Here is a 9,749-nt window from a genome sequence, read left to right as displayed (position 1 = left end):
GCTCAGGCCTGTCATCTGGAACTGCAGCAGCTTGACACTGTCCTCCTCAAAGACAACAAGGATGCTCCAGAGCTTCTGCATGTCCACCTTGGTGAATTTAAAGAGGATCTTCACTTTTTTCATCCATTCACTCTTCCTTGAGGCAGACAAGGCACTGGGACACCACCTCTACAGACAGGTTCTGGTTGGCCTAAGCTGTTTCAATCTCTGTCCATAGACACAGGGCTCCCACTGTTCACCACAAACTCACACTTGCTAAGAGACTGGTTGTCCGCTTGACCAGGTGAAAGGTAGAGTGCATGGCTTTATGCACCTCCATGATGACTGCCAATCTGAAGTCAGCATGTGGGAAGGGATCTGCATGTGTGGACTAAGCCCCAGGAAGATGCCCCAGCAGGCCTCCTGGTACTGAGTGCTGTGTGGGATGATGCAGATACAGCATGGCCCAAGAACTTCAAATACTGATTAGACCAGGCCCACAGCTCTGCTTTTCCAAAGCACCTGGTTCCCATACCAGGCAGGCAAAAATAAGGGGCATTCAGCACCTGTATCGTGTGCTGAAGGGTCTTGAGCACTGACAGCATTTGGAGTTGTCAATTTTCACAGTCTGAGAGTAAGGACAAATCTGTCAGGCACTTGCCCTTCCACATTCTCTAGCAGAACAGAGGCTTTCTCCTCCTCTTCAGCCCACGTTGTCCCCGCTTTCTGATTCCTCTTCTCAGTTGGCGAACTTCTCCATCTGGACCTAGGTATCCTCTCTTGGCATACCCTCCAGGGGCTTCTCTGTCAGCTGGCTGCCTCTGGCTTCAAGAGCCGGACAGAGGAGGTGCGAAGATGCCCCCAGGATGTTGCTGGTCAACAAAGTCAGCTGGCAACATTACCAATCCTTTGGTTCAAGAAGGGTGTTCATCTTCTGGGCTGGCTGCGGACGCCCAAACTGCTCTGCCTCAGTTACCTTGAGGGCTTTGGCTTGGAGCTTACCGATGACCCCTCAGATCTTTCCCAGCAGCAAGGGCCAGGAGTTGTTGATAAACACATCATGATGATAATGATGCTGTACCAGCACTGCAAGCTCCCACCCCGACCAGGCTGTCCTTGATGAAGAAGGTGTGGCTGAAAACAAAACCATGCTGCTTGTCCCCAAAGAAGATGGGGCCTTCACAGACAGGTGGACAATGCTGAAGAGCTGGGGATGGTTGGGGTGCTGGTGACTGATATACTTCATCAAGTTTTCTTTATTGTGGTTCATATAACCCTGGCGCCCTGCAGCAAATGACTAGCTGCTCTCACATATCAGGCTTTTGGGACTCAGCACTGCCCCCCTTGACTGGATTGTGGGCACTGTTACCTGGCTGCTCATTGGGTATGTACTTCTTCCTCCTTAGCCTGCTCTCCGGGCCTAGACTGTCCCCATTCTCAGTGCCCTGGGGCACAGGGGCATGCAGAACTTCTGTTCAGAAGAGAGAGAGGGAGCCATAGAGCTCAGAGAAATGACAGAATCACACTTCCACCATCCTGCCTAGACCAGAGAATGCAAAGTCCTGCCAGGTGAGTCAAGCATGACAACAGCCAGTCATAACTGAAGACCTCATACTTTACCATTTTTCCACTCAATGGTGCACCCTGGCCATGATCTACCCAGTCCTTACTTCCTCAGGCCCACAGTTCCCGCAGCTCTGCCTTCTGCTTTATTAATAAATCAGAGGACAAAAGTAGAAGATATACCCACAGTTGGCAAAGTTGTGAGACTAGACTAGCTGGACTAAGGAGGGAAAACAAGAGACCCATGTGCAGATATTTGGTAGTCCAGACAGAAATAGATAATAGAGGAGTTATTTTTATAGAAAATTACTAATGCACAATAGGCAATCAACAAATACGTACTGAACAGAGACATTGAGATACCCCAGCCAGTGACACTATACAGTTGCATGTGATATTAGACAGCTAAATTCTTTAAATTCATATTGGGATTGGATCCACAATGTTTAAAGTTTAACACTCTTGATCGGATCACTTTCAAAGACACCATCTTAAAATGCCTACCCTAAATGTCACATAATTTGTGCAATGGTACCACCTAGTGGCCAATGGTAAGTTTATGTTTTCAGTTAGAAGTATACAGCAGTCATCCAGGTATGAGCCCTGTGCTGTCCAATATGTAATGCAAGCCACAAGTGTGGAAGGTCCGCAGAGAACCTGGCAGCGTGGAGGGCACTTCCAAGGTCAATTCTGAGGCTGAATGTCAGGTCCTGGAATAGGTGGCAGCAGTGGCTATGGAAAATGGGCAACAGAGGAAAAAGTGTAAAATATGATTCTAGGTTTTTGACCCTAGACGCTTGTAGCTTGAACCTTAAACTCATCTAAAGATCTGTTAGATGATCCCAGAGACCATGTGGCACTGAGCTTTGTTCCAGGTGCATTGTTCTGAATTCAGGAATGTTCTGACCAGTGTTTACCTGAGATCAGGGAGGGGAATGAATAAAGATGGTTCAGGTAGAGAATGTTTGAATGGTGCTCCATAGTCCTATTGTATATCATTTAACTCCACGTATGATAAGGGTCACCTGGCCTAGCACACATCCAGGTTGATCATAAACACAGAAGGCTGGGTCTAGGAGTCAGCAGTACTGGCCTACTGTGATCCTAGCTTACCTAGTCATAACTATTTACAACTCACCTCACCACCAAGCATACTCACACCCATAGTTATATATTTTTTTTAATTTTCAATTTTTTGAGGTGGGGGGTACCCAGGATTGAGCTCAGGGGCACTCGACCACTGAGACACATCCCTAGCTCTGTTTTTTTTGTATATTATTTAGACATAGGGTCTTACTGAGTTGCTTAGCACCTCACTTTTGCTGAGGCTGGCTTTGAACCTGTGATCCTCCTGTCTCAGCCTCCTGAGCCGCTAGGATTACAGGTATGTGCCACTGTGACCCACAGTTTTTAAATTTAATTTTGCAACTCTTCATTTCAAAGAATACCTCTGAACAATTTGTTGTTTTCTTACTCTGTTCATTTCTCTCTGGATCCCTGAGGCATGTAAAATCTGTTTAATTTTTTTTTTTTTTTTAGAATTTTTTTTTTAATATTTATTTTTCAATTCTCGGCGGACACAACATCTTTGTTGGTATGTGGTGCTGAGGATCGAACCCGGGCCGCACGCATGCCGGGCGAGCGCGCTACCGCTCGAGCCACATCCCCAGCCCAAAATCTGTTTAATTTACCCAACAGGATAACTGAACTTGGCTTTCCTTCAATTGGAGTCAACTGTTAGTATTCATCAATACAGTTGCCAAGCAGTAGGTGAGAAAATGAGGCTTCTGGAGATAGCTCAGCCTCCTCTCTATATAGAAGGTCCAAGGAAATTATTAACTATCATTGACAGTTCAGGGATATTTACAACAGTTACTTAACTTTACCCCTTGCAATGGCCCAAGTTCAAAGCACAAAGAAAGAACCCAAAATAATTCACAACTGGGATTTGGACAGGTACAGTCCTGCCTAATAAACTGGGGTTTTCTGAATAAAGCTGGACTGGAGTGAATGACAATAGATTCTGGAAAAATAAATGACCATAAGAAAGAAATCCTCTTCAATTCACCTAAAAGAGTCTGTATTTGGCTTTTCTTCCATCAGAACCCTCTATGGACATACGTCTACACAGTTATCATGAAATAAGAGATAAGGTACATGTCTAAAGATGTTGGTTATAATTTTCTCTCTTGGTGGGGGGTAACTGGGGATTGAACTCAGGGCACTCGGCCACTGAGCCACATCCCTACCCCTATTTTGTATTTTATTTAGAGACAGGGTCTCACTGAATTGCTTAGCACCTTACTTTTGCTGAGACTGGCTTTGAACTTTCTATCCTTCTGCCTCAGCCTCCCAAACTGCTAGGATTATAGCGTGCGCCACTGTATCCAGTATAATTCTCTTGGCAATAGTAAAATATTGGAAACTTTCTCAAGGGTCACTGTGGAAGGTTGGTTATAGATCATAGAACATTAGGTAACTGTTTGAGTAAAGGTCTAGAAAACAAACCAAAAGGGCAGAGTATATGAAGAACAATGATTTTCAAGACATTGAACATGAGTTAATGGAGGATTCTTGTGGAATAGAAAACAAATTAAACTCTTTAATGTGGATTGTACAGCCAAGCAGTCTAGCTCCTCTCTGCGGCACGTGACAAGGTTTTACACACACACACACACACACACACACACACACACACTCTGAAACTGGTAATGAAAAGCCTAAGAAATCAAGAACATGGGTGCTTTAAGCTTTCTACTCCTCCATCCCTAGGATCCTTTACATGCTCTAAGATAACTGCAGGTTCATCATATTTGTATTTGTATTCTAAGCAGCAAAATAGAGAACTGATAAAAAGAGATGTGCCAGCAATCTCTTAAAGCAGTCTATCAAAAGTAGCCATTCAACTCTTCCTGCATCTCATGAGAAAGAACTTGGTCATAAAGCTATACCCAGCTGCAAGGGAGACCAGGAGAATGGGAAATGTTTTATTTGGGTGGTTATGCATCCAGCTAAAATCAGAGTTTGTATAATTTAGGATAATGAAGCGATGTTGGGATAGGTAGCTGACAGTCTACATTAGAAATGTTCATATAAAACTTTTTCTTTCTTTTGTTTTCTTTTTTCTTTTTCTTTTTTTTTTCTTTTTTTTTTTTTCTTTTTTTTTTTTTTTTTTGCAGTAGTGCAGGGGCACTCTACCACTGAGCTACACCCCCAGCCATTGTTTTTTGGTTTTTGGTTTTTTTTTAAACAGGATCTCACTAACTTGCCCAGGCAGGCCTCAAATTTGCAATCCTCCTGCCTCAGTATCCCAATTAGCTGGAATTATAGGCATTCCCAGCTATATCACTGCTTGCTTTCTTTTTTCTTTTTTAATATCACTGTTTTTTGCTTTGTTTGGTTTTTAGGCAGTATGGAGGACTGAACCCAGGGGTGCTTAACCACTGAGCCACATCCACAACCCTTTTTAATTTTTGTTTTGAGGCAAAGGTCTAAGTTGTTTAGGGCCTCACTAAATTGCTGAGGCTGGACTCAAACTTGGGATCCTCCTGCCTCAGCTTCCCAAATTGCTGGGATTACAGGCATGAACCACCGTACCTGGCTATATCACTGTTTTTTAAAATGTAGGGGGAAAGCATAGTTCTCAGAAACTTAAATTGCTTATAAGAGCTGATTGGGAAAAGGGTAGAAAAGAAAAGGATGATGATAGAGTTACATTTCTTTTCTTTTTGCAGTACTGGGGATTGAACCTAGAAGTGCTCTACCACTGAGTTACAACCTTTTTTTTTAAATTGGTATTATTTTTTATTTTGAGATAAGTTTTCACTAAGTTGCTGAGAGCCTCACTAGGTTACAAAGGCTGATTTTGAACTTTTTTTTTAATATTTACTTTTTAATTGTAGTTGGACACAATACCTTTTTTATTTGTTTTTTTTAATATTTATTTTTTAGTTTTAGGTAGACACAATATCTTTATTTTATTCTTATGTGGTGCTGAGGATCGAACCCAGCGCCTCACATGTGCTAGGCAAGTACTCTACCGCTGAGCCACAACCCCCAGCCTGTGGCTTTGAGCCTTTGATCCTCCCTCAACTTCCTGAGAAGCTGAGATTGCAAGTGGTGTCACCAGCTTACATTTTTTTTAATAACACTTACTTTTTTAATACTTAGATTTTTTAATAACACTTTTTGTGGGGTATAGATCACTTAGCATGTGTGAGGTCCTGGGTTTGATTCCAAGCACTGGAAAAAAAAAAAAAGTTAAAAACCTGTTTTATATAGCTCTGACTCTAGACCCATATTAATACTGCATACTCCCTTCATGCTCTCAAAAAAATAAGTTATTCAAACCAATGGAGATGTATGGGGTGAGGGGACTACATGGAATATAAGCAGTAACATGCTGATCTAACTGTATTATAAATAAGAATATTGACTGGACAGGTGGTGCACACCTGTAAACCCTGTGACTCAAGAGGCTAAGGCAGGAGGGTCACAAGTTCAAGCCTCTGAAATTTAGCCAGACCTTGTCTCAAAATAAAAAATAAAAAGGGCTGGTGATATAGCTCAGTGTAAAGCACCCATGGGTTCAATACCCAGTACCTTAAAAAATAAATTTTAAACAAAAGAATATTATCATCCTGAGTGGGTGAAAAAACAAAGAACTACCTTTATTGATTTTAGAAAACAGTATCTTGTCTGAATACTGCAAAGTTAGAGACAAAAACTACACAATGCTGTAATCTAGTTGGTAAATGTGTTTTCTGTGTGAGTTGGTAATTCCAGCACTACTTTATGTGTATACCACAACTGAATAGATAAGTATACATATTGTATACAAGGGAGAGCCTGCTTTCTCAACATTGGAGAGAAAAAGTTACAAACAAGGAATCCTGTGGTATTGTATTAGAATCAGAGGTCTGGGCATAAAATCAAGGTTTTTTTTAATATACAGACAATAGAGAAATACAAGAGAAATTGTGGGGGATGTTTACATGCATGTATGTGCATGTGTGTTAGTATAAATACATTCTCTCTCTCTCTCTCTCTCTCTCTCTCTCTCTCCCCCTTCCTCCCTCCCTCCCTCCCTGCCTCCCTCCCTCCCTCTCTCTAAACAGTACTAGAAACTGAACCTAGGGCTTCATGCATGCTGGGCAAATGTTCTACTGCTGAGCTGCATCCCCAGCCCTATTTTTATTTTTATTTTGAGACAGGGTCTCGCTAAATTGCCCAGGTTGGTGTCAACTTTGCAGTCTGCCTCAGCCTCCTGAGTAACTGGGATTACAAGCCTTGCTACCTTGCTTTGCATTTTCTAGCTTTTTCCACAGAAAGAGCCAAGAAATAAAGAGACTCCAGTAGCAATGAACACATTTAGAACTCACATATTGGCTTCTAGACACCATTCCTCAGGGAAAACAACCAGGATTCCATGGAGAATTGGTTGATTCAAGGGTTGGAACAGAGAAAACAGAGGAGTCCAGAATTTATTGTGGTGCTACAAGATAAGGAATCACAAAAGGATGGGGACTTGCCAGAAAGACAGGAACCAGCCTGATGCGGAGTTCTGAATGGCCAACATTAGAATAATCTCAATATTAAAATACTGATAGTGTTGGATTGCAATCCATAAAAATCAATAAATAAATGGAAAAGAATTCTTACAGAAGAATTCCAATTAATACCTGTAGGAGGAAAGAGGAAAAATAGAAAAATTAATATTTGGCAAATACTAGAGAACCAATTCTTTTTTTTTTTTTAATATTTTTTATTTTTTAGTTATCGGCGGACACAGCATCTTTGTTTGTATGTGGTGCTGAGGATCGAACCCGGGCCGCACGCATCCCAAGCGAGCGCGCTACCGCTTGAGCCACATCCCCAGCCCTAGAGAACCAATTCTTGCAGAAATGATGAATGCTAATTTCAAGTGGGTAAAAATTTGAGGAGAAATAGGATATTTGAATAATCCTATAATATCCACTTTGAGACATTTATTAATGGCAATGGGAAAATAACTTCTGAGTGGAGATGCCACACAGACATCACCTTAATTAAATGCTCAAGGTTAATATCACCAGCAATAATAACATGGCATATCAATATCATCAACTCCTTAATATGATATACTAAGAAGGACACAAAATTATTTCTGTACTATCCTTGCCCAAAATGCATAATCTCATTCTAACCATGAGGAAACATGAAACAAACCTAAACCAAAGGACATCCTACAAAATAACTGACTAGTGCTTTTCAAAAAAAGTAAAGGTCAGGCTGGGTATGCATCTCAGTGGTAGAGTGCTTGCTAAGCATATGCAAGGGGAGGAGGAGGGGAGGGGGAGGGGAGGGGGAAGGGGGAGGAGGAGGGGGAGGGGAGGGGAGGGGGAGGGGAGGGGGAGGGGAGGAGGGGAGGGGGAGGAGGAGGGGGAGGGGAGGGGAGGGGAGGGGAGGGGGAAGGGGGAGGAGGAGGGGGAGGGGAGGGGAGGGGGAGGAGGAGGGGGAGGGGAGGAGGGGAGGGGGAGGAGGAGGGGGAGGGGAGGGGGAGGAGGAGGGGGAGGGGAGGGGGAGGGGGAGGGGAGGGGAGGGGGAGGGGAGGGGGAGGGGAGGAGGGGAGGGGGAGGAGGAGGGGGAGGGGAGGGGAGGGGAGGGGAGGGGGAAGGGGGAGGAGGAGGGGGAGGGGAGGGGAGGGGGAGGAGGAGGGGGAGGGGAGGAGGGGAGGGGGAGGAGGAGGGGGAGGGGAGGGGGAGGAGGAGGGGGAGGGGAGGGGGAGGGGGAGGGGAGGGGAGGGGGAGGGGAGGGGAGGGAGGGGGAGGGGAGGGGAGGGGGAGGGGAGGGGAGGGAGGGGGAGGGGAGGGGAGGGGGAGGGGGAGGGGAGGGGAGGGGGAGGGGAGGGGGAGGCGAGGGGGGAGGGGGAGGAGGGGGAGGGGGAGAAAAAGGAACACTTACCAAAAAAATCCCATAGCCCTCATAATATTTAGTACTAAAAGACTGGATACTTTCCCCTAAATTCAGAAACAAGACAAGAATATCCATTCTCAGCCAGGCACTGTGGCACATGCCTGCAATCCCAGTAGCTCAAGAAGCTGAGGCAGGAGGATCAAGAGTTCAAAGCCAGCCTCACCAATGGCAAGGCACTAAACAACTTAGTGAGATCCTGTCTCTAAATAAAATAGAAAATGGCTGCCAATCTTACTGGAGTGAGATGGTATCTTAGGGTGGTTTTGATTTGCATTTCTCTGACAGCTAGAGATGGTGAGCATTTTTTCATGTACTTGTTGATTGACTGTATGTCCTCCTCTGAGAAGTGTCTGTTCAGGTCCTTGGCCCATTTGTTGATTGGGTTGTTTGTTCTCTTATTATCTAATTTTTTGAGTTCTTTGTATACTCTGGATATTAGGGCTCTATCTGAAGTGTGAGGAGTAAAGATTTGTTCCCAGGGTGTAGGCTCCCTATTTACCTCTCTTATTGTTTCTTTTGCTGAGAAAAAACTTTTTAGTTTGAGTAAGTCCCATTTGTTGATTCTAGTTATTAACTTTTGTGCTATGGGTGTCCTATTGAGGAATTTGGAGCCCGACCCCACCGAATGTAGATCGTAGCCAACTTTTTCTTCTATCAGACGGCGTGTCTCTGATTTGATATCAAGCTCCTTGATCCATTTTGAATTCACTTTTGTGCATGGCGAGAGAAAGGGATTCAGTTTCATTTTGTTGCATATGGATTTCCAGTTTTCCCAGCACCATTTGTTGAAGATGCTGTCCTTCCTCCATTGCATGCTTTTAGCCCCTTTATCAAATATAAGATAGTTGTAGTTTTGTGGATTGGTTTCTGTGTCCTCTATTCTGTACCATTGGTCCACCCGCCTGTTTTGGTACCAGTACCATGCTGTTTTTGTTACTATTGCTCTGTAGTATAGTTTGAAGTCTGGTATCGCTATACCGCCTGATTCACACTTCCTGCTTAGCATTGTTTTTGCTATTCTGGGTCTTTTATTTTTCCATATGAATTTCATGATTGCTTTCTCTATTTCTACAAGAAATGCCGTTGGGATTTTGATTGGCATTGCATTAAACCTATAGAGAACTTTTGGTAATATCGCCATTTTGATGATGTTAGTTCTGCCTATCCATGAACAGGGTATATTTTTCCATCTTCTAAGATCTTCTTCTATTTCTCTCTTTAGGGTTCTGTAGTTTTCATTGTATAAGTCTTTC

General features: G+C 43.7%; 1 pseudogene; it reads right to left on the bottom strand.

Moving 5' to 3' along the window:
• Positions 1-3: 3 nt before the first annotated feature.
• On the bottom strand, positions 4-1,490 carry LOC124098725 (folliculin-like; annotated as a pseudogene).
• Positions 1,491-9,749: the final 8,259 nt, after the last annotated feature.

The sequence above is a fragment of the Marmota monax genome, unplaced genomic scaffold, assembly GCF_021218885.2.
Source record: "Marmota monax isolate L192 unplaced genomic scaffold, Marmota_monax_Labrador192_F-V1.1 WCK01_AAM20220418_F8-fsc02743, whole genome shotgun sequence".
NCBI lineage: Eukaryota > Metazoa > Chordata > Mammalia > Rodentia > Sciuridae > Marmota > Marmota monax.
This window is presented reverse-complemented; position numbering and strand designations above follow the sequence as displayed.